We start from the raw sequence: 23,151 nt of genomic DNA on the forward strand, positions 1-23,151 counted from the left end.
ATTAATCAATGACCAGATTTTTCGAAACAACCTGTATATATTTTTAAAAAATCTTAAAATATGTAAAAAAACAAAATAAAATATTTTTTTTTAAATAAAAAATATTGTAATATTTGAGGGGTGGTTTCACCCTCTTGGAACTGGAATTTCGAAAAATCTCTTCTTATCGAACCTCTACACCTTAGAATCAACCTGTATGCCAAAATCGAGCTTCTTACGTTGGGTGGTTTGAGCAGGATCGTGATTAATCAGTATGTCAGTCACTTAAGGATTTTATATATTAGTATTGTTACGGATTCCGTGGGTCCACTATTTAAACTCACGATAAAATACTTAACGAATTTATTTGTTTCACTCTGTACACAACTTATACTATTTACAACACAACTTATGCAACTACTATTACTCTAACGGTATTTCGCGGTATTTTCAAACTTTAGGCTTCAAACTTCAAACTTTAAACTTCTAAACTTTTAAACTTGTCCAACTGTCAAAGCGCGGGCCTTATATACCCCCTGGCGGTTGTTTCTAGATTTTTCTAAAGAATTCTATAATTTTCTTGACTTTCTGGCGAATGCGCCAGGTTCCTCAATGCACTTTGCGATTTTAGCAGTATGCAGTTATGCAACCAGTAATACACCTTGACAGTATAGATTACAAGAAGTTGGCGATTTTAAAAGATAAATTTACGAGTTGTAAAACTAAAGAACGGATGGTAAATTTATTACAATAATCTGTGGCAAGAATTAAATTCACAAATTAATTTTTCCAGTTTATACGTGTTCTCTTTTTCTGTGACTCATTATAACAAAACCTTTAATTTAACAGTAATTAGACAAAATTTTTCCTCGATAATCACCCTGTTTCATCCTCTTCAAGGCAAAATTCATCCCCTCCTCAGTAAAATAGTGTACTACGGAATCTCTGAACCGCCGATTCGGACCGTAAAACCGGCCCCGGAGAGATAAAATGCATTAAAGAAAGCCAAAACAAAAGGAACCCATCATCAGGTTGCGGAAAGACACGACCGAGGAGGGGAAGCGGGGGAAGACGGAACAGCAGCATCGCCTTCGGTGCTAAATTTAAGTGGAAAGTTAGGTTAAAGGCACAATATTAAGACCCACTTCCACCAGCAGCGCCGCTTGTGGCCTCCAGTTTAATTGGTTTAAAGAATAAAAAAAGATGGAAAGCGGAAAGCAGATCGCAGCAGTCGTTTCTGGCAAATTTTACTTGGGACATGATAAATTAATGTGCTTCCTGATTTTTTTGCCTAAAATTCAAGTAAAAACAGATCGAAAATAGTTATTTATGGTACTAGTGTGTTATCTTACATATAAGTCACGCTGGGAAATGTTTAGCTAATTTTTTCAAGTGACTTATATGTTATAACACGCGAGGTATAATACAAAATTTTATCCAACATACAAAAGGCAAATGCAGGAGTGAACATGACAACGTTAAAAAAACACGGAGGATGGCGATCTGCAACGGTTGCGGAAGGATATATCGAAGAGTCCATCAACAATAAAATAGAGATTGCGAAAAATATTCAAGGTGCTGTAACCAGGGTTCGGAAAACTACATGTTACTTTTAAAAACGACATAAACTACATTACATGTAGTTAATGTATTTTATGTAGAGGGTGTAGTTTATGTAACCTATGTCAAATATCAAAGGTTTGAGGTGAGGTTATAATAAGTTGAAGCTTTAAAAACACATAATGAATTTAAGAAAACAGAAGAAATATGGCTTTAAATATAATATTTACATCATATTATCTCTATAACACCTCATACAAAGGAAAATTATTCATAATATCAATACATAGTTTATTAACGTAGTTTTCATGTAGTTAATGAACGGGAAAAGACGTAGTTTTTGAAGAAAAACTACACGTAGTTAATCAGGTAAATTACGTCTTAATTAACTACTTCCGAACCCAGGCTGTAACTGTTCCAGAACGAGCCGTTGTAATGACAGAGTCTATTTCAAGCAGTGGAGGGAAAGCATCTGGAGGCATACAAGGTTTTACAATTTCCAAATCTACATAAAAAAATCATTTTCATTTAATGGTATTGTTAATTTAAATAAATAATTGAATTACTAATTTATGAATAAAGCTTAATAATTTTTATAAAATGGTGTGGCTTTGAAGTTTTAACATACTAGTTTATTATAACTTCAAAAAATCACGCATGTGTTATTATTTATTTTACATGCATGTATACTACATGTATATATAGTAATGTAAGGTGTAAGGTAATAAGTAGTGGCTGTTGGATAAAAAAATTTAAATGTTTTTCTGTTTTACATGCGTGTTTTTATGCTATTTTTTTTTTCTTTGCATCACAGGAGCCATGAGAACCTGTCCAACAGCAGCAATGGAGGTCATTCTAGATCTAACACCACTGCACATTGTCATTGGTAGATATGCCAATGCGACAATGATTAGAATGGTCACTAACGGAATTAGTACTGGGAGAATTGTCAGATCAGGGGCTTGCAACACCCTCAAAAAGGAAATACAACTCATGCAACTCCCAGTGGACGATATGCCAAGAACGTACAACTTTGACAAACATGTCAATGTAGTATTGAGCAATAAGAAGGATTGGAAGAGCGAAACGCTTGCCCAGCAGTTAAAAGATCATACCATAACTTGGTATACTGATGCTTCCAAAACCAATACGGGAACAGGGATCGGAGTGATTGGGCCGAGAGCTAATTACTCCGAACCAATGGGCACTTACCCTAGTATCCTACAGGCAGAAATCTACGCTATCGAGAGATGCGTACAACTTATCTTAGATAGGAACTATCGGAAACAAGAAATAGCCATCTTATCTATAGTCAAGCAGCGTTAAAAGCGATCAAATCAGTATCAATCAATTCGAAATTGGTCAAAGAATGCATAGAGAAGCTGAATAAATTAGGGCAAAGAAAACAAAGTCCTCCTACTCTGGGTGCCTGCTCACCAAGGGATAGAAGGCAATGAAAAAGCAAATAATCTAGCTAGGAAAGGAGCGAACACTCCACTAACTGGACCAGAACCGTTCTGCTTTCCAAGTGGTAACCAACTCAAGGCGGAACTCAAGAACTTGGAAGATTCCATCCGCAACCTGGAATGGAAATCTTGCAACAGTCTAAGGCACTCGAAGAAGTTTCTGAGGGCTTATGATCAAGAAAAATCACAGATCTTCCTGGGTTAAAGTAAGAACAATCTTCGGATTGTTACGGGGTTTTTAACAGGACACTGTCTCCTCAATGAACACCTCAGTAGATTGAAACTAACAAGAAACGGCGAATGCAGATTCTGTGGGGAAGATGGGGAAACACCAGTACACCTCATCACTGAGTGCGCCGAGACGACAACAATTCGTGCCATGAATTTTGGTACGACTGATATTGGAGATGGAGAACTACCCTCTACAAAACCGTCCCAGATACTGGCTTTTGTCAAAGCCCTGGGACTGTATGATGTGTTATGACTCAAGAAAGGGGGACACAATGGATCTGTAAGGTCGCAGTGATTAACCCCCCTCCCACTCATTCTAAATTCTAAAATTCTATGCTATTTTCTAGATACGAGGTTTTTACTTTACGACGACGATATAGTAATTAATTCTTGACTTACCCCGGTATAGGAAGGGGTCAACTGACGAGGGTGTTTGCCCGTGCGAGGGCGTTACGTTTGTTTTAGGGCAGCGAAATGAGGCATTCCTTTACGAATAGATATCCCAGGAGTTCGTAAAGTCCACTTTATAGTGATAATTACCTTTTAGATGGACGGAGTTCAGAGGGCAAGCTCTCTGCCTTTTGACCCTTGTGTGTGTACGTTCTGCTCTATTTTTTTCAACATTTACTTAGGATATTGCAAGTATAATTTTGTCCTGATTGGATTTAATTGATTTTTTTTCATTAAAAAAGGATTAAATTAGATTAGATAAATAATGAGTATACCTTTAAAAAAAGGCGATTTTTGCAAAAATTATAATGAACGGGAGAAGAACCTATAAACAAAAGAAGCTTTTTTAATTTGTATTTGTTTAATTGTGTGTATAAATGTGGCACCAGAGGCACCACCAAAACCATTAAAATTTTCAAAGTGGTCTACGAGAAAAAAAGTTTGGTAACCTATGCACTAGAGAGCTTTGACAGTGTTTTGGTCTTTGCTTATTAGGTCTGTCGTAAATTTGACGAACGCTTTAGTATGAATTTCTTCCACCTGTCTCTGTTTTGACGAATTTCTCTACCATTCTAGAGATTTGTTGGCTATCCAATAAAAAAGGGATTCATGTTAAAGACATGTTTTTTTTTATCTAAATACGAAGTATCACAAGTAAGATTAGTTAATCATCTATCTGCAATTTAAGTTTCGACTAAACTCTTTCCAAATTTATACACTGTTCTTAAAAACTGTTATAAATTACATAGATTTAAATATACATTAGCTATAAATGTTTTTTTTTATATGAAATAAACATTCAATTATTTCATAAACACTAATTATTAAATATTTATTAGTTAATAATTTAATTTTATTATTGTTTTTATTGTTATCGAAATGCAACATGCTAATTTAATTCTTCTATTGTTAATTTTCAGGTGTCATAAACAGATTCCCCATATAAAATTTATTTAATTATAATAACTCGATAAATTTAAACGGTAATATTTTCACAGCCCTCTATAATTTAATTAAATTATTTTACTAATAACCAGCGAATATTCATTTGTTGATTTTTGTTTAATATAATAGTACTTTCGTAATAATTCGAAATAGAATATAAATTTATATTTTAATTGTTTATTTTAACAATTTAGTAATTGATGTACCATTTAATATACCGGGTGTTGCATCGTCGGACGGGACATAGGAAATCCCACGTAAATTTTAATGGGGTCAATTATTGGCTTCCCTAATTATTTTAGAGAATAATTCTATTTAGGTTTATTGAAGAGCACTAAAACCCACATTCAAAAGAATAACTTTAGATATTTTTGATTAGCTCGTTTACGATTTATCGCCGATTTCTTTTTAAATATTTCTCCTTTCTTATGGCCCTGTATTTACTTATGAGCACCAGTCAAGGTAAAAGATAACTGTCAAATGAAGTTGTCATTTCATAAATTTACCTATTTAGTGCTTTATTATTATTGAAAACTCATTCCTACATCGGAAATCTTAAAGATGTATTTATAAATACAAATTAATATGAATTAAAGTAAAATAAAGTAATCAATTACAAGGTTAATTATACTATTATTACAATATTCAATAACTTATTAATTTAGGTACTATTAAAAATTATTAATAATTATTAATCTATGCAAAATTTCCTACAAATGCTGATTGTTTTATAATTTTAGACTTTGTTTAAATATTATTTTTCTAAGACTTTTTAAATATAGTGTACAGAATATTCTCAAGGGATATTCTCATTAATAATATTCCAATAATTTGGAGACAAAGCACCCTACTTTTCCCAAGATCTCCACCTAACTCCCCTCTCCCCTCCCTGCGACCTTCCCAACTTTTCGGAGCCACTCTCCCGTGGGAAATAATCTATTAGCCATAGACTGGATGCGACACGTCCCGGCATCGGACGTTCTGACATGGAAAACACGTAAGGAAACTAGGGACCTATATGTCTTATCTCTCAGGGATTACACTGCCTCCCACCTCCCACTAGATTCCCTTCAGTTTTGGAGAGGGACCAAAAGTGACCGATCGTGTCTGGCCATTTTCAGGTGGGAGAATTTGTCAGGAAGAAAGATGCCTTTAAAAAGGTTTTTCTATTGATTGAGTGATAGACAGGGTGGTCCGAACTGTATTCCGGAGCATATTCTGCAGATAAAAATAAGTAAAAAAGTTCGTATAAATATTTGTCCTAAAATGTTTAATTTTAGAGATATAGGGTGTAAAAATTTCATTTTTATTTCGATTTTTTTCAAATAATTTATGAAGTAACGCATAGACAAAGTAACGTCAATGTTTGGATGAAAATTGGTATCTGGGAGTTTTTTGACATGAGAAATTTGATTTTGATATAGATAATTATTTGACTGCAATCATACATTTGAGAAATTGTTATTTTTTTAAATCAATTATAAATTTTTCTGCGAAAAAATGATGATAAAACAGTTTCTGTTGAGTTTTTGGTACAAAAACAATTTAAATTTATTATTTCAGTCATATATTCCAAGTCATTTTGATTCCAAATATCTCGAGAACCATTTACTCGTACCGTATTTTACCAAGAGCCTTTTTTTACGTAGAAAACGTCGTAAATGCATATTTTTTTACTCGGTTATTTTATACAGGTACGGACGAAAAGTTATTACTCTTCAAACCAGTTAAAAATATGTAGGTGGCGCCCTCTACTCTATAAGTAGGAGTAGGTATAAGTAAGAGTCATTTTGACATCAAAATCAAATTTCTCATGTTAAAAAACTCCCAGAAACTATAGACAAACAAATAAAAAGAGACTGACAAATCTCATGGTAAAGAGTGGGACCGCGTTCCCGTAGCGCAACTCAGAATAACAATTTTGAAACCAATTAGCAGGACCATGGCAGGACGTACGTTTTTATTGCTATCTTTCTTTATTATGTGTGCTTTATATGAAAAAGAAAGAGATAGGTATAAAATGTATCGTAAGACATTATCGCACATTCTGGCTGGCGGAAAATTTAAATTAGCCATTATTAATAGTATTCTTTCATTCTGAAACTGAAATTTTTTACTTAAACTGATTTATTATACCAGGGAATAAATCAGTGTAAGTGAAAATTTGCAGTTTCTTTCAGAACGAAAGAATACTACTATTATAAGGGAAATTATAAAAAAGCAAAAATTGTACTGTTTTATAAACATATTTATTTATACATAAAAATAAATAAACTTTCTATAATATAATAACAAAAAATAACAGTGTTTATTGGTGTTTATTCCACCCACCCACCTACCAATTTTAAATGCAGAAGAACTGACTGTTGCAGGAAACGATCGGCCAATTTTTTTAAAGGGCATTAAAAATCTCATTTTCGAAAAAACTGCCTAATTGCAATAACAAAGTGAATATGCAAGCAAAGAAGACTTTACGAGAATCGTGATCCTGAACCATTTTCAAGTCCAGTTTTAATCTTAAAACAAAAGTAAAATAGTTATATTAATAAAGTTTCTTGTTGCTATAAACCAGCTATAAACTACCTACCCAAAAAATGAAAAAAATTAATTGTATTAATTTGTTATGTTAAGAGAGCTACTTCTACTTTTCTCTTAATAAGATGATAAATATAACTACTTACTTTTATTTTACCGGGTGTCTTTAACATATCTATCAGAGAAAGGGGGCACCAATACATATAAAAAATAGACGATACTGGGTCCTGCAGCAAATAAAATAACAAAAATGGTATAACCTAAAATTATAAGTAACAAAATATAAATACCTATATGGAACAAAGGAATTTGTTCCCTATCCATATTCATAAGTCAATAAAATGGAGAGTTTAGAAAAAAAGGTAAATCACCAAAAGAAAAATTAACAAACATGACGAATTGTCATGATGTTGTCATCTTGGTTATCATGATGACGAAAGGCGATTGTTCTAATTTCTATTTAGAAATTACGTTTTATATGGCTGCTTCTTTCTCTCTTGTTATATTAGAATGAGATAGCGGGCCCAATAGACGCAATGCGCAGATCAACATAAATAGAACGAAATTTTGCGTTCTGAGTTGCGCAACGGGAACGTTGTCCCTCTCTTTGCCATTTAATTTGCCAGTCTCTTTTTATTTGTTTGGCCAGAATCCAATTTTCATCTATATATTGGCGTTACTTCAGAAATTATTTGGAAAAAATCGAAATAAAAATGAAACTTCTACACCCTGTATCTACGAAACTAAGCATTTTAGGACATACGTTTATTGGAACTTTTCTTAAGCTCTAGAAAATTTCTCTCTAATCGTCCCAGAAAGTGAAAATGTGTAAAACAAGGCGCCAAAACGACATTAGCTTAATTAAAGCCCAGAAAAAAGACGAAAAGAGCAAATTGCATTAAAAAAATCGGAAAGAGTCTCTCAGCGCTTATTTAGCGAGGACAGCCTCAGCGCCTTGTCTTTATGTTCTCTCCAAAAAGCAATACAATTACATTTAGCGAAGAATAAAAAACACCCTTTAAGTTGATTAAGTCGGAAACAATAATGAAAACTGAACGACGACGCGTTCAAGTACCGATCGGAGAAATAAAATACAAGATAAAATTTTACGGGCGGTGGAAGATGGAGAAGGGAAGAGTTTTAGAGGAGCGTTATTTAATTTGTTTGTATTTTTGAATAAATTGTCAAGCTTTAGAGTAGATGACGCTTTGGAGTTGATAATTTAATCCATTTTTTGTAGGAGAACATTTTTATTGAAAAACTTATCCTATAAAAGACATAAAATGTAAAAAAATGCCAAGTCGCAGTTTTTTACTACAAAAAGCTGTATGGTATCATGTAAAACAAGGTCAATTAATTTAGTTTAGTGTATTCAAAACCTTTGTTACAAAATGTGATCTAAAGAAGAAAGAAGCAATAGCCTCTAAAAAAATAAAAGAGCCTTTTTTAATACAATCTAATAAAAATAAATGTATTGCTAATGCATCCGTAGATGTTAGTAATGTATGGCAAACGCTTTTTCCAAGTGGTAACCAACTCAAGGCGGAACTCAAGAACTTGGAAGATTCCATCCGCAACCTGGAATGGAAATCTTGCAATGGTCTAAGACACTCGAAGAAGTTTCTGAGGGCTTATGATCAAGAAAAATCACAGATCTTCCTGGGTCTGAGTAAGAACAATCTTCGGATTGTCACGGGGTTTTTAACAGGACACTGTCTCCTCAATGAACACCTCAGTAGATTGAAACTAAGAAGAAACGGCGAATGCAGATTCTGTGGGGAAGATAGTGAAACACCAGTACACCTCATCACTGAGTGCGCCGAGACGACAACCATTCGTGCCATGAATTTTGGTACGACTGATATTGGAGATGGAGAACTACCCTCTATAAAACCGTCCCAGATACTGGCTTTTGTCAAAGCCCTGGGACTGTATGATGAGTTATGATTCAAGAAAGAGGGACACAATGGATCAGTAAGGTCGAAGTGATTAACCCCCCTCCCACTCATTCTAAATTCTAAATTCTAAATGGCAAACGCTTCTTTGATTTTAAAGAACATAACATACTTAAAAATTAAAAATAAATTAAAAATAATTATACATATAAATAAATAAATAAATAAATAAATGCCTTTATTGTCAAAAAATTTTTCAATTTGTAGACAAAGGTAAACTAAGAAACAAAGTAAAAAAAACAAGGTACACAAACAAACAAACAAAATAAAATACAAAACATTATACAAATAATATTGTCAGTCTTATTGTTAAAATAAACATTTATAAATGTTTATAATGTCAAAGAACAAAAAAATAAAAATAATATTCAAAAATATTTTAAAAATATTTAGCTAGTTTATAGTAAAATATCAATGACCTCTAAATAAATTCATTTCGATGTCATTAGTAAATATAGCAATAGCAAACATTAGACCAGTGTTTACAAGATCAAATTTGATTTTTAAAATATAATTCATTTACGGCGTAGAAAGCCTTGTCTAGTAAATAAGAGTTCAATGCTTTGCGAAATGAAAAAAATGATGTTATGGATTTGATTTCAAATGGCAGGTGCTTGTGCATTTTTTTCGAGTTGTATAATATTGAACTTTTAACTAACTCTGAGCGTGGGGTGGGTAGATAAAGATCTTGCTCCGCGTTCCTGAGTGGATAAGTGTGAGATGGCCTTTCTTGAGAAACTGATACATGTTTACGTATTAGGCAAACGGATTCAAATATAAATAAGAAAGGAAGAGTCAATATTTTTAATTTTTTAAAAAAGTCCCGGTAGTGAGTTCTGCTGTTTAGTCCCAGTGAATATCGAACAGCTCTCTTCTGGAGCCTGAAAATGCGGTCAAATTCAGTCGCACAACACGTACCCCAGAATGGAAGGGCATACCTGAGGTGCGACTCAAAAAGTGCATACAAACAGTTCTAGCCACTGACAAGTTAAGCTCCTTAGAAACAGACCTTAATGCAAAACAGGCAGAGCTCAATTTTTTCGACAAAGCTTCGATATGTATGTCCCATTTCAGAGAATTGTCCACAACAAGCCCTAAGAATTTTACAGATTTTACGACGTCATTGGTGGTGTTGTTAAGTACAAAAGGCTGCAACGAGTTTTTATACGACAAAGCTTTAGTTTTAGAAATGTTGAGACTCAGGAGGTTCGAATCGCACCAAGATTATATAATGGTGATTAAGCCATTTGATATAATCCTATGAAGTGCCGTGATGTCCTTGTTGCTCCAAGTGAAGCTAGTGTCCTCCGCAAAAAGACATATTTGGCCACTGATGTTTATGTTAGCAATGTCGTTAATAAAAAGAAGAAACAAAATAGGGATACATACAGAAAGTTTGGTTTTTTTTTCGGTCTGGTTCGCCTGGTTTTGCAATGGAATACAGCCTAAAATTTTGATAAATATCTGTTTTACTATTCATTTATTCAAAATGTTTATTAAAATACAAAAAATAGAGTAATCTATACTAATATATAAAATCCTTAAGTGACTGACATACTGATTAATCACGATCCTGCTCAAACCACTCAACGTAAGAAGCTCAATTTTGGCATACAGGTTGATGCTAGGGTGTAGAGGTTCGATAAGAAGGGATTTTTCGAAATTCCAGTTCCAAGAGGGTGAAACCACCCCTCAAATATTACAATATTTTCTATTTAAAAACGGTCAAGTTTCCGAAAAACGCTTAAACACGTATATTTTATTTTGTTTTTTTTTTACATATTTTAAGATTTTTAAAAATGTATACAGGGTGTTTCGAAAAATCTGGTCATTGATTAATCACGATCCTGCTTAAAGCGCTTGACGTAAAAAGCTGATTTTTGGAAAACAGATTGACTTTAGGGTGTAGAGGTTCGATAAGAAGGGATTTTTCGAAACTGCAATTCTAAGGGGGTGAAACTATCCCTCAAATATTAAAATATTTTTATTTAAAAACCGGTGAGTTTTTCGGAAAAACTTAAACACGTATATTTTATTTTGTTGTTTTACATATTTTAAAATTTTTTACAAATTTATACAAGGTGTTTCATAAATATAACCATTAAGTAATCACGATTCTGCTCAAACTGCTTGACGTTTAAAGCTGATTTTTAGCAAACGGATTGACTGTGGGGTGTAGAGGTTCGATAAGGAGGGGTTTCTCGAATCTCAAATTCCAAGAGGGTGAAAACGCCCCTCAAATATTACAATATTTGTTATTTAAAAGACGGTCTTTCGGGAAAACGCTTGGACAAGCATAATTTATTTGGTTTTTACATATTTTGAAATCTTTTAAAAAAAATCATACAGGGTGTTCCAAAATTGGGTAATTTCTTAACCACGATTCTGCTTAAACTGCTTGACGTAAAAAGCTTATTTTTGGCAAACGGATTTTTCGAAAGTCAAATTCCAACGAGATGAAACTACCCCTCAAATATTCCCAAGTTATATAATAATATCGCCATATTGTGTTTTCTCATGCTGACATAAATGTGAGAAGATTTTTATCCAGTTTGTATGTTAATGGAAATTCTTGCTTTGCTTTATCACCACCATTACAAATGATTAATTCGACGCGAACGAAGTCGCTGGACACGCTAGTTTCATATAAACCAAAACAACTGTACTTCATCCTATCCATACTTCCTACCTCTAATTCCCATTTTCGACCTTTTTGTCATCATCCCCCATCCCCAAACCCTCGTCGCGACGAACATCGACACAGCCTCCCCTTTCCATTGCCTCCCCTAAGATCCTGCAAGTCTCGTTCTGTCAATTCTCCTCCTCTCCCTCTCTTATCCTCGCGACCTGGCAGTCCCGTGCCCAAAGGGCTACTCCGAGCACCTAAAGTAATTATGAATGTGATGAATTCGGCGGAGTGGGATTCCCCCCCGTCCTCGTTTCATTCTCTCTTTTTCAACTTTAATACAGTTAAAACGCGCTACCTTGTTCGCGCTTAAATACTTAAAGTGGGACTTAATTAGGGTCTTGGCAGGCAAATAAAAACCGGAACGAGTTTAGGTAGCTCTCAAATCGAGTTGGCGTTTTTTTTGCTTGCGCTTGGTGAAAAACGAAGGAACCAGTTAAAAAAGAATTAATTTTGCAATTACTTTGTTTTTTATGTGAGTGCTAATATTTTATTTTGTATTGTTTTTAGCAAGCCTTATATCTTATGTAAATTAATACTAGTGTGTTATCTTAATTTTCTCAAGTTACTTATATGTTTAACTCCCAGTGGATGACATACCAAGAATTTACAACTTTGAGAAACACCTCACTGTAGTATTGAGTAATAAAAAGGATTGGAAGAAAGAAACGCTTACTCAGCATATAAAAGACCATACCATCACGTGGTATACTGATGCTTCCAAAACCAAAGCAGGGACAGGGATAGGAGTATTTGGGCCGAAAACTGAATACTCCGAACCAATGGGCACCTACCCCAGTATCCTTCAGGCAGAAATTTGCGCTATCGAAAGATGCGTACAATTTATCTTGGATAGGAACTATCGAAACAGGAAATTGCCATCCTATCCGATAGTCAAGCAGCACTTAACGCGATCAACTCCAGTAACCATCAATTCGAAGTTGGTCAAAGAATGCCTAGAGAAGCTCAACAAATTAGGCAAAGAAAATAAAGTCCTCCTACTCTGGGTGCCTGCTCACCAAGGGATAGAAGGCAATGAAAAAGCAAATGATCTAGCTAGAAAGGAGCGAACACTCTACTAACTGGACCAGAACCGTTCTGTTTTCCAAACGGGAACCAACTGAAAGCGGAACTGAAGAATCTGGAAGACTCCATCCGTAACTTGGAATGGGTGTCCTCCAACGGTCTAAGACACTCGAAAAAGTTCCTTAGAACTTATGACCGAGAAAAATCAAAGGTTTTCCTTTGATTTAAGTAAAACAATCTTCGGATTGTCACGGGGTTTCTAACAGGACACCTGTCTCTCAACGAACACCTCAGTAGGCTGAAACTGAGAAACAACGGCGAATGCAGATTTTGTGGGGAAAATGGGAAACACCAGAACACCTTATCACTGAGTGCACTGAGACGACGACCATTCGTGCCATGAACCTTGGCACGTCTGATGTCGAGGATGGAGAGCTGGCCTCTGTGGAGCCGTCTCAGATACTGGCTTTTCTTAAAGCCCTGAGACTGTATGATGAGTTATAACTCGTTATAACTCAAGAAAGGGGAACACACAATAGATCTATAAGGTCGCGGTGATTAACTCCCCTTCTAAACATTCTACATTCTACATTCTACATTCTACTTATATGTTATAACACGCGAGTGCCATACAAAATTTTATCCAACAGCAGAACTGTTTCTTGTCCAATTTCTAAAGAATAATTGATTTAAAAGGATCTACCAGTTCTACTTTCATTGTTGCGAATTAATAAATTATCCGGGTGCGTTTATGTTATTATGCAATATAGATGTGCGTTTTTTTTTGTAAATAATAAACACAAAACATCCCCCTTTAGAACTTTTTCTTTAATGGCCATAAGCGGGAGTAAAAGAACTACCGCCTGAACAAACACTCATGGTGTTTCAATCAAATCAATCATCAAATGGTGTAAAAATTGCGAAAATTTAATCATCTAATTTTGACACAAGGGGTCGCGCTTAACTTTTTCAATTTTAATTCAATATTCATTGTTTTCAAACTATATTATTAGACTTTGTTGTATTTTGTGAATGTATAAATGTTTTCTGAGTATAAAGTTGCATTATAGTAATTTAAATTATATTACATACATATTTAAATTCAAATATTATGACATATATGTCAGTTGCCGTCTAAAATGTCATCTTGATAAAAAGTTAGTTATTGTCAAAAGTAGTTAAAATCATGTTAAAATATTAAAATTTACAAGTTATAATTAGATATTTTATATTATTTCAACAACAAACACATAATAGTACAGTGTAATGTTGATATGCAGGTCCAAAACAAAAATTGCCGTTATATTTTTCAGTTTTCGTTGTCAGCCGCGGAAGTTTCAGTGATTTTAGTGTTGTCGGATATTTTTATTTGTGAAATAGAAATATTGCGTTTGGATTGAAAAACTAAAAGTGGAAGTTTTATTGCAATGTAAGTAAGCGTTTGTCCATTTTATATGTTACTTTTTTCATACCTACGACAAATATACATAAAATGAAATTTTATAATTCGTTTTATTTAAAAAATGTTAGAAAACAAGCCTGTAATCCTGTAATTGACATAATTGTTATGTAATATGTTCCATTTAAATGTAATATATTACTTTACAATTAAAAACATGTAAATTTAAAAAATATATTAAAAATATATACAGGCATTAATTGAAATTTTTTGAGTGCGAACAAACACGAGAGACGCTTTATTATTTACTTTCATTTCTTAACATGACAGACCAAGGGGTCTTGTGCAGAACAGGTCCCCACGAAATCGTGGTTTTTTTAATTTTTAATGTGGATCCCATAGTTAATGGAATGGTTTAAAAGAAAAAAATTGTTGGATGAACCACTTTTTCTACGAAAAAAAATAATTGAAAATTCCAAATTTTCACTACATTTCAATGCGAAAACTCCCTATTATAACCTTCATAAAGACAGTAAAATACAAGGTTATGCACAGTGTTGCCATACTCACCCTGTGTAAAATCGACGAAAACGTTCTACTTTATATTCATTTTTTTACATTTAGTACGCACTTTAAGAACACGAAAAATTAAAAATATAATAAACGAGGCAAAACAAAAACACTATAAAAATAAATTGACAATAAAATCATTACACAGTATTTAGCACAATTGTTTAAAAATATATTTTTCCCGGATTTGTTCAGTAAGATTCCGAAATCGATGTGATCTGCGTACTTCCAAACACTCCCCACCAACCTAACCTAACCAATGCATTAACACTCTAAATAACCAGGCTAACCAATGCATTAACACCCTCCAAATAACCAGACTAACCAATGCATTACCACCCTCCAAATAACCAGAATATCTAACCTAACCTAACCAATGCATTAACAAGCCCAAATAACCAGGCTAACCAATGCATTAACACCCTCCAAATCACCAGGCTAACCAATGCATTAACACCCTCCAAATAACCAGGCTAACCATTGCATTAACACCCTCCAAATAACCAGTCTATCTAACCTAACCTAACCAATGCATTAACACCCCCAAATAACCAGGCTAACCAATGCATTAACACCCTCCAAATAACCATGCTAACCAATGCATTACCACCCTCCAAATAACCAGGCTAACCAATGCATTAACACCCCCAAATAACCAGGCTAACCAATGCATTAACACCCTCCAAATAACCAGGCTAACCAATGCATTACCACCCCTCCAAATAACTAGGCTAACCATTGCATTAACACCCTCCAAATAACCAGGCTAACCAATGCATTACCACCTTCCAAATAACCAGGCTAACCTAATTGAGCCTAATGACAAAAAACTTCATTGATTACGCGTCGAAAACAGTATATATTAAAAAACTTATATTTTCGTAGAACCTGAAAAATCCGCAAATTTTATTTCAGAAATTGCTTTAAAATAATCCACACTAACGAATAAGTTACTAGACAGTTCAATTTTTGTTGCACTAAAGTGATAACTTACCGTTTTAAGTCCCTCCACAACAACTTTATTTCAGAAGAAAATCATATAAAGTAATTTTATTGACAACGTCGCAAATTCTATGCGAAGGCCATAGATGACATACCGATGATCGATTAACTGTCAATCGAAAAAGTCATAAAATTGCTAGCTTGAGCTGATGTAAATAAATATATTTTCTTAATTTTTATGCTTACAAAGAAGATTCGTTACATTTTTGTGCTTAAATTAGATCATTCCATGTCTATATAAGGTAATAAAGTACTAATATGTGATGTTTTTACTGAATCCGTGTAGAAAATTTAGCATATTTACTGTCCGTCGCCTGTACCTAAAATACGTTTTTTTGCCGCTTTTTAAAGATAAAACACATTCATCCAACAATTTTTATGCTTAAAAATATTCAGTATAAGATAATCTTGCAAAAAAATCCCAAAAAAGTGTTAAATGCGTGGGGACCTATTGTGCACCAGAGCCCAGACCAAGTTCTAAAGGGGGATGTTTTGTGATAATAAATAGCACTGACATTAAGACGTCATTTAGATAAATCGCGATTTTTTAACGATAAAATAGTGAATTATCAACCAACAAGTCAGATTTTAAAGAAAAATGATACAGGAAGATCTTCCGCAAGTAGGTACTTGGGCCTAAAACATCCTGAGCAATGTACTGGCCATTGTATGAGAAGATCATCCGTTACATTACTGGCAAATTCAGGAGTGAACATGACAACGTCAAAAAGACAAGGAGGATGGCGATCTGCAACGGTTGCGGAAGGATATATCGCCAGTAGGCCCATCAACAATAAAACAGAGATTGCAAAAAATATTCAAGGTGCTGTAAGTGTTCCAGAATGAGCCGTTTCAATGACAGAGCCTATTTCAAGCAGTGGAGGTATAACATCTGGAGGCATACAAGGTTTTACAATTTCTGAATCTACAAAAAAAATCATTTTTATTTAATGTTAATTTATGAAGACAGTGAAAGTTGTAGTAGGTGTATTAATAGGGCATTGTAAGCTGATGGGATTGACGCACAAAGCCATGTAAATATTCGACGTAGATACGACACAAGACATTTTGTGTTGGTGTCACAGTCAGGCAAATGTGCGATTCTTTGATTTTTATTTTGACAGAGCCAGAATTTTTGAAAATGGTAGGACTAGAGAATTTAATTTAGGAATAAGAAAAGGACTACATTAGATTTGTAAAGGTCATAGTGGAACAGGCCGATAGCCACATAAAAAATCCAATTTAATTTAAAATTGTTTTGGTGTATTGTGATGTATCAGTGATTTATTTTATAGAACCTGGAGATAAATCACCAAAAACACACAATGATAAATTATCTTTTTCCTCCCTTCGGACGACTAATAAAAAAAAATATTTTTCCCCGACTTATCGCCGATACATCGGAAGTCCAGTTCCGATCTTTCGGTCTGCGGTCAGCCAGACGGATGCCCGTGGCTACCGGTCGCGCATATTCAACGAGACGGGATATTTGCCTCACGTCAAATCTCATGCATACGGAAACGTAAACGTCTATCCCCCCACCCCGGGAGGCATATGCCAGCCCTCCGCCATACGTATAATCGGGGGGGAATTTTCTCGAGAGAAATATACAAATTTGATTTGATCCGGGACACTCGCAAGAGGTCGCAAAGGTTTTTATCTGACCAGCGGTAGCGGTGGTGATTTTTAATGGAAGGGAATTGAGGAAATATTGTTGTGTACGATTTCGAATGGAAGTAATATGAATACTATTAAAAAGTAATGTAGATTGGGTTGTGTATTCGAGCAAAGTTATTTGTTTATTTACATATTAATTTTCGGAATTAATCTGGGGATTTTGAACCTAATTGTGCCTAACAGAGTGCAAAAAAAATAGAGTTTTTAGAGTAACTGTGCTTAGTACGGGAGTATCTGTAATGTATTTAATTTTAACGTTAATATTTCTGTTAAAATAATATTACGACTATAAACCATTAATTGTCGGTCTAAAAGACGAAATCGAGTTTTTATGCAAGTCCAAATAAAATTTATAGGTCAACAATATTTAGTATTGTTGGCCTCTGCTCAATATGATAAAAAAACGGCGTCAGCGATGGTTATAAAATGAAAATCACTGTCATTTTATATGTAAAATTGTGAACTGGAAAAACTCCATTGAAAAGAAGAAGCATACGTAAAAGCAGAGAATAGGTACATTAAAATTATGGAGTGTAGAGGTAAGGAGAAATAACTCCGTGCATTAAAAAATGGTCAACATAAATATAATGCAGGTCAAAAATAACGTAACACATTTTATTTAGTATAAAAATTAAGCCAATATAATATAATTTTATACTGTACAAGTATTTATTTACGTTTTGCCATCGTAGTTGCCATTCATTCAGAATAGTGGATTTTAAATGTTCGATAGTCGGATGGCTTAACTACCTTAATATCAACTACTTCTAGACAAGAATCGTGTGCAGTATTATCTTCTTTTTCACTCCCAGCTATTCCAACATGGCTTGGGACGTGAAATAATAATATAATTTTATAGCCCTTCCAGATGCTCATGTCGTCCTTGTAGTTCACCCAATAGAATCGTTCTCGCAGCTTCCTCCCAAGTTGGTAGTTGCTATTCATTCAGAATAGTGGATTTTAAATATATTTGGTAGTCGGATGGTTTAACTATCGTAACTATAACTACTTTTAATAATTCTTTTTCTCAATTCTTTGCACTATAATTTGCATCCCACGTATTGTAATATTTGCCTTTGAATTTCGTTTCCTATTGTTCCATGGCTTGAGACGTAATGTTATAGCCCTTCCAGATCCTCATGTATATGTCCCTTTTCCTTGTAGTCCACCCAATAGAACCTTTCTCTTAGCTTCCTCTCAAGTTGGTAGTTACCATTCATTAAGAATAGTGGATTTTAAACATGTTTTGTACTCGGATGGTTTAACTACTGTAACATCATAAATAAATTGTATACCAAGACATAATGGCCAAACTTCAACAGACTTTAATATTCATAAACCTCATCAGAAGAAAATATTTTTTGATCCAAAGTTTCTTTTTCGTTATTAGAATAAATTACCTGCAATTTGTTAATTCATTACAACATTGAATAAAAGATGCAAAGTGTTTATACATACTATAATAGATAAATCTTCATTTTAAATTATGTGATCGATCTGCTTGCTTGTAGGATCTAGACTCTAGACTCATAAACTCTTCATAAACTCTCATAATTTCTTTTATTAATATAACCAATAAAGTGGTAATGCTGAAATTTTGTTTTTGATTTGAGCAGTAGGGTCCATTATTTCCATTATTTGATGCTGTTATTGCTCTACAAAATGTTGATCTTTATCAAGGGATGTTTATGTGTATAATATTATTATTTATGTGTATAATAATACTGTGTGATCGAAAAAACACGGCGTCCAGTTGGTTTGGAAATGAACATCTTGATGGCATTCTCCATATCATTTTACATATAAAATGACAGCAATCTTCATTTCATAGGCATCGCTGACGCCGTTTTTTATTCGATCAAATTGTACTTACGTGTATAATATTCATTTAATGGTTCCTGTTTTAGTTGCTGGTGTTCATATTTTGGTTTTTTATTGTGTTGTTGCTCTACAAAATGTTAATATTTATGTGTATAACATTACTCTTTCTGTGTATAATAATACTTATGTGTATAATATTCATTTAATGGTGCCCTTCTTGCTTGTTGCTGTTGTTGCAATTCAGAATTTAAATTAACCTGAGGCGGTAGGTAGAGCTTCATCCTCCAATATTTTCCTATGTAAATACTGAAGTGGACAGTATTTCTGATGACAATTTTATCACAAACTTTATCATCTTGTTCTTTAAAATGAAACTGCCATACCTATCTGTAGATTTCAAAGCAATATCTAAATGCTTTTGGCCATCACTGTAATCTAATTCTTGTCTGAAAATCAATACCTAATATTATCCTGATGATTTTGATTTTTGATAGATTATTAAAATACAGCACTTACAGTTAACTATATTTCTTGAAAGTACCTACAATTTTATGTATTTCCTACTTTAACTTGTTTAAAAAAATGCCAACAATTTGTGCATGTCTGTCAAACTTTAAAATCATTAAAAATAAATTTTATTCAGGTTGTAACTTTATAAAAAGGATTGTAAAAATATACTTTGTAACATGTATGTCAATAATCTTACGAAAAATGTTTACTACACTTTTGATTGACTCTAATTTTTACATATAATACAAATAATACAATACTGAATTATATTATGTATTTTACATACCGTAGGCTTTGCCTTTGCTCTTTATTTTTCCATCAGCTATTCAATCAACTTCGCACCACACACACTTTAACCATTGTTAAATAATAAATAAAGCACAAAATATTGATAAACAATAATTATTTTATATTCAAAAACTGTCTGAAAAATAAAAACAAAATTTTTTTGGGTAATGTTTGGTTATATTTATTTTTATTCTCTTATCTATGGTTACTTTTCATTTTTTAGATTCATGCGTTTTTAGCGCCACTGTGGTTATTTGGCGAACCCTTATTCTTCCCATTTTGTGACCACTTTTTCAATAAAAGTCCCGTAAGAGTTATTTCTCCTTACCTCTACACTCCATAATTAAAATGCATAAAAGATAATTTTACAATAGAGGCATTGACATTTAGAAAACGTCAACATTTGACGTTTCCAGTATTTTACCAAACCCATACCAAACCTTTCCGTATCAAACCGATGTTTTTCAGGAACCGCTCTTTACCGTAGTTTACCGGTCTGGGCAATGTCATCGATGTTCATTTCCAAGCTAACTGTATGCCATTTTTTTTGGATCATGCGGTAATTATTTATTATATGATTATTAAATCGGAATTAAAATATGGCGCTAAAAATATTAAATTAGTATCAAGAATTCTTTAATAAATAGTATATATGAATTGGATTGATAATTTAATATTATTAAATAATAATTTGTAAAATAACCAATCCAATTACGCTAGTGTCATAAAGTGTTAAAAAACAAATGAAAGAACTGAAGAAAATGAAATATCTTTTTATGGTCCCTTAAGTAATTGTGCGGCCAAATTATAGCTGGTAGTGCCAGTTACGATTCTTGTTTTTATGAAAAGTAAATTGTGCATTTAGTTTGTTCAAATGAACGAATTGTAGGAGTCGATTCAATATGAGAAATCGAATCGTGTGATTGATTGATAGTGTGGAATCACTATCCCACACTATCTACAATCTAGCAAAACCGCCATCAATATAATTTAAATCATGTTACATTTTTCTCCGATTGTCCTTTCATTCAGACCACTTCATCTCTCCCATTCCTTGGCCCTTTCCATGCCAAAAACAATTCCAACGACACAACACGAGCTCTGCCTTTAACTTCGCACCCTTCCGCCACCTTTCGCGCGACCATATTTCAAAACATTTCGACTTTTGTTCGACTCCATTAAGGCCCGGTTTTCTTTAAGCCAGCAGCGGCGCCTTCGCAGCTTTACATCTCAGCAGCGCCTTCTTCGCCTGTGGTAATAAATGACCCCGGGGTCATTGTGTGCGAGTCGCGCCCGCTTTTTCACATTGCAGCGATCGTTTTTACCCACCGCTTGGGCGATAAGTCACTTTAATTGGGTTAAGACGCCGGTGGGAGGCGCTCTGTTTTGCGGGAAAATCGCACAATGGAAGTGTTGAACGCATTTTTCGTTAAATAAACAATAGTTGGGATAATAGAGATGGTAGGTATAAAGTTTGGCAAGGGCGTGAGACAAGGAGATACCATCTCTCCCAAGTTATTTACACTGGCACTGGAAAATGTCTTCAAGAAATTAGAATGGGAAAATAGAGTCTAAACATCGATGGGGTACACCTTAGCCATCTGAGGTTCGCAGACGATATTGTCTTGCTGAGAACCGACATTCAAGAACTAAATACCATGCTAAATGAGCTAAATGACCAATCCCAGAAAATTGGCCTTAAAATGAACTTGAAGAAGACCAAGATAATGAGCAACAATATCCATAACATTACTGTTGACAACGTTATTATTGAAAACGTAGACCATTATATATATTTAGGTCATAAAATCAAACTGGGCAAGGAAAACCAAAATACGGAGATCAAACGCACGATCCATTGGGCATGGGTAGCATTTGGAAATATGAGCGATATTTTCAAGGATAAAAAGGTGCCCATGAACCTAAAGAAAAAGGCTTACGACAGCTGTATTCTACCTGTGCTTACGTATGGCTTAGAGACTATGGCAATTACTCGAAAAACAGCAGAACAAATACGAGTAGCACAAAGAGCCATGGAAAGAATCATGTTGGGAGTCAATATTAGAGAAAAAAATACGGAATACCCACATACGTCAAAAAACAAAATTAATAGATGTCGTTAAAAGAGTGGCAAGTCTGAAGTGGCAATGGATAGGACATGTGGCAAGACAGGATTCAGACCGATGGCCCCAAAAAGTAATCCTATGGAGACCTAGGGAAACAACCAGGAGTATGGGCCGACCAAAAAAGAGATGGGTCGATGACGTCAGGGCAGTGGCGGGAAGACAATGGATAAGATTGGCTAGAGATCGCGAAGCATGGAAAAACCTAGAAGAGGCATATATCCAACACTGGATGGAACCAGGCTGAGAAAGAAGAAGAAGAAGAAGGTATAAAGTTTGAGGAATTACTGCTTCAAACTTTTCAGTTAGGAGACATGAACCTCCAGGATTCTTATCTCCCGGATTTTTTTATTTTTATCTGTTTGCTAAACAATGCTCTTTTTGGATAAACATCAGGTTACTCATGCCAGATCAGAGTTCAACAGACTGAACTCGGAATATACCCAAAATCAAAAATAATATAATAATTAGAATGTCTTTTCTGTATACTATTATTCCATCTGTTGTCCGTCCTCCTTGCCAGGTGTCCTGCTCATTGTCACTCAACAGATTATACCTGGGTCTTTTGTCAACATCTCTCGAATGGTTTAAGTCGTATCTGAGCAACAGAATTTGTCAAAATGTAAGGGTGGATACCACGTTGTCTTCTAGTAAGCCAATAGAATGTAGAATACCACAAGGCTCAGTACTAGGCCCCATTTTGTTTCTTCTTTTTATTAACGACATTGCTAATATAAACATCAGTGGTAAAATATGTCTTTTTGCGGACAACACTAGCTTCACTTGGAGCAACAAGGACATCGCGGCACTTCATAGGATTATATCAAATGACTTAATCACCATTAAATCTTGGTGCGATTCGAACCTCCTGAGTCTCAACATTTCTAAAACTAAGGCTTTGTCGTATAAAAACTCGTTGCAGCCTTTT

This window comes from Sitophilus oryzae, unplaced genomic scaffold, assembly GCF_002938485.1.
Source record: "Sitophilus oryzae breed Bouriz unplaced genomic scaffold, Soryzae_2.0 scaffold_1109_pilon_pilon, whole genome shotgun sequence".
NCBI lineage: Eukaryota > Metazoa > Arthropoda > Insecta > Coleoptera > Curculionidae > Sitophilus > Sitophilus oryzae.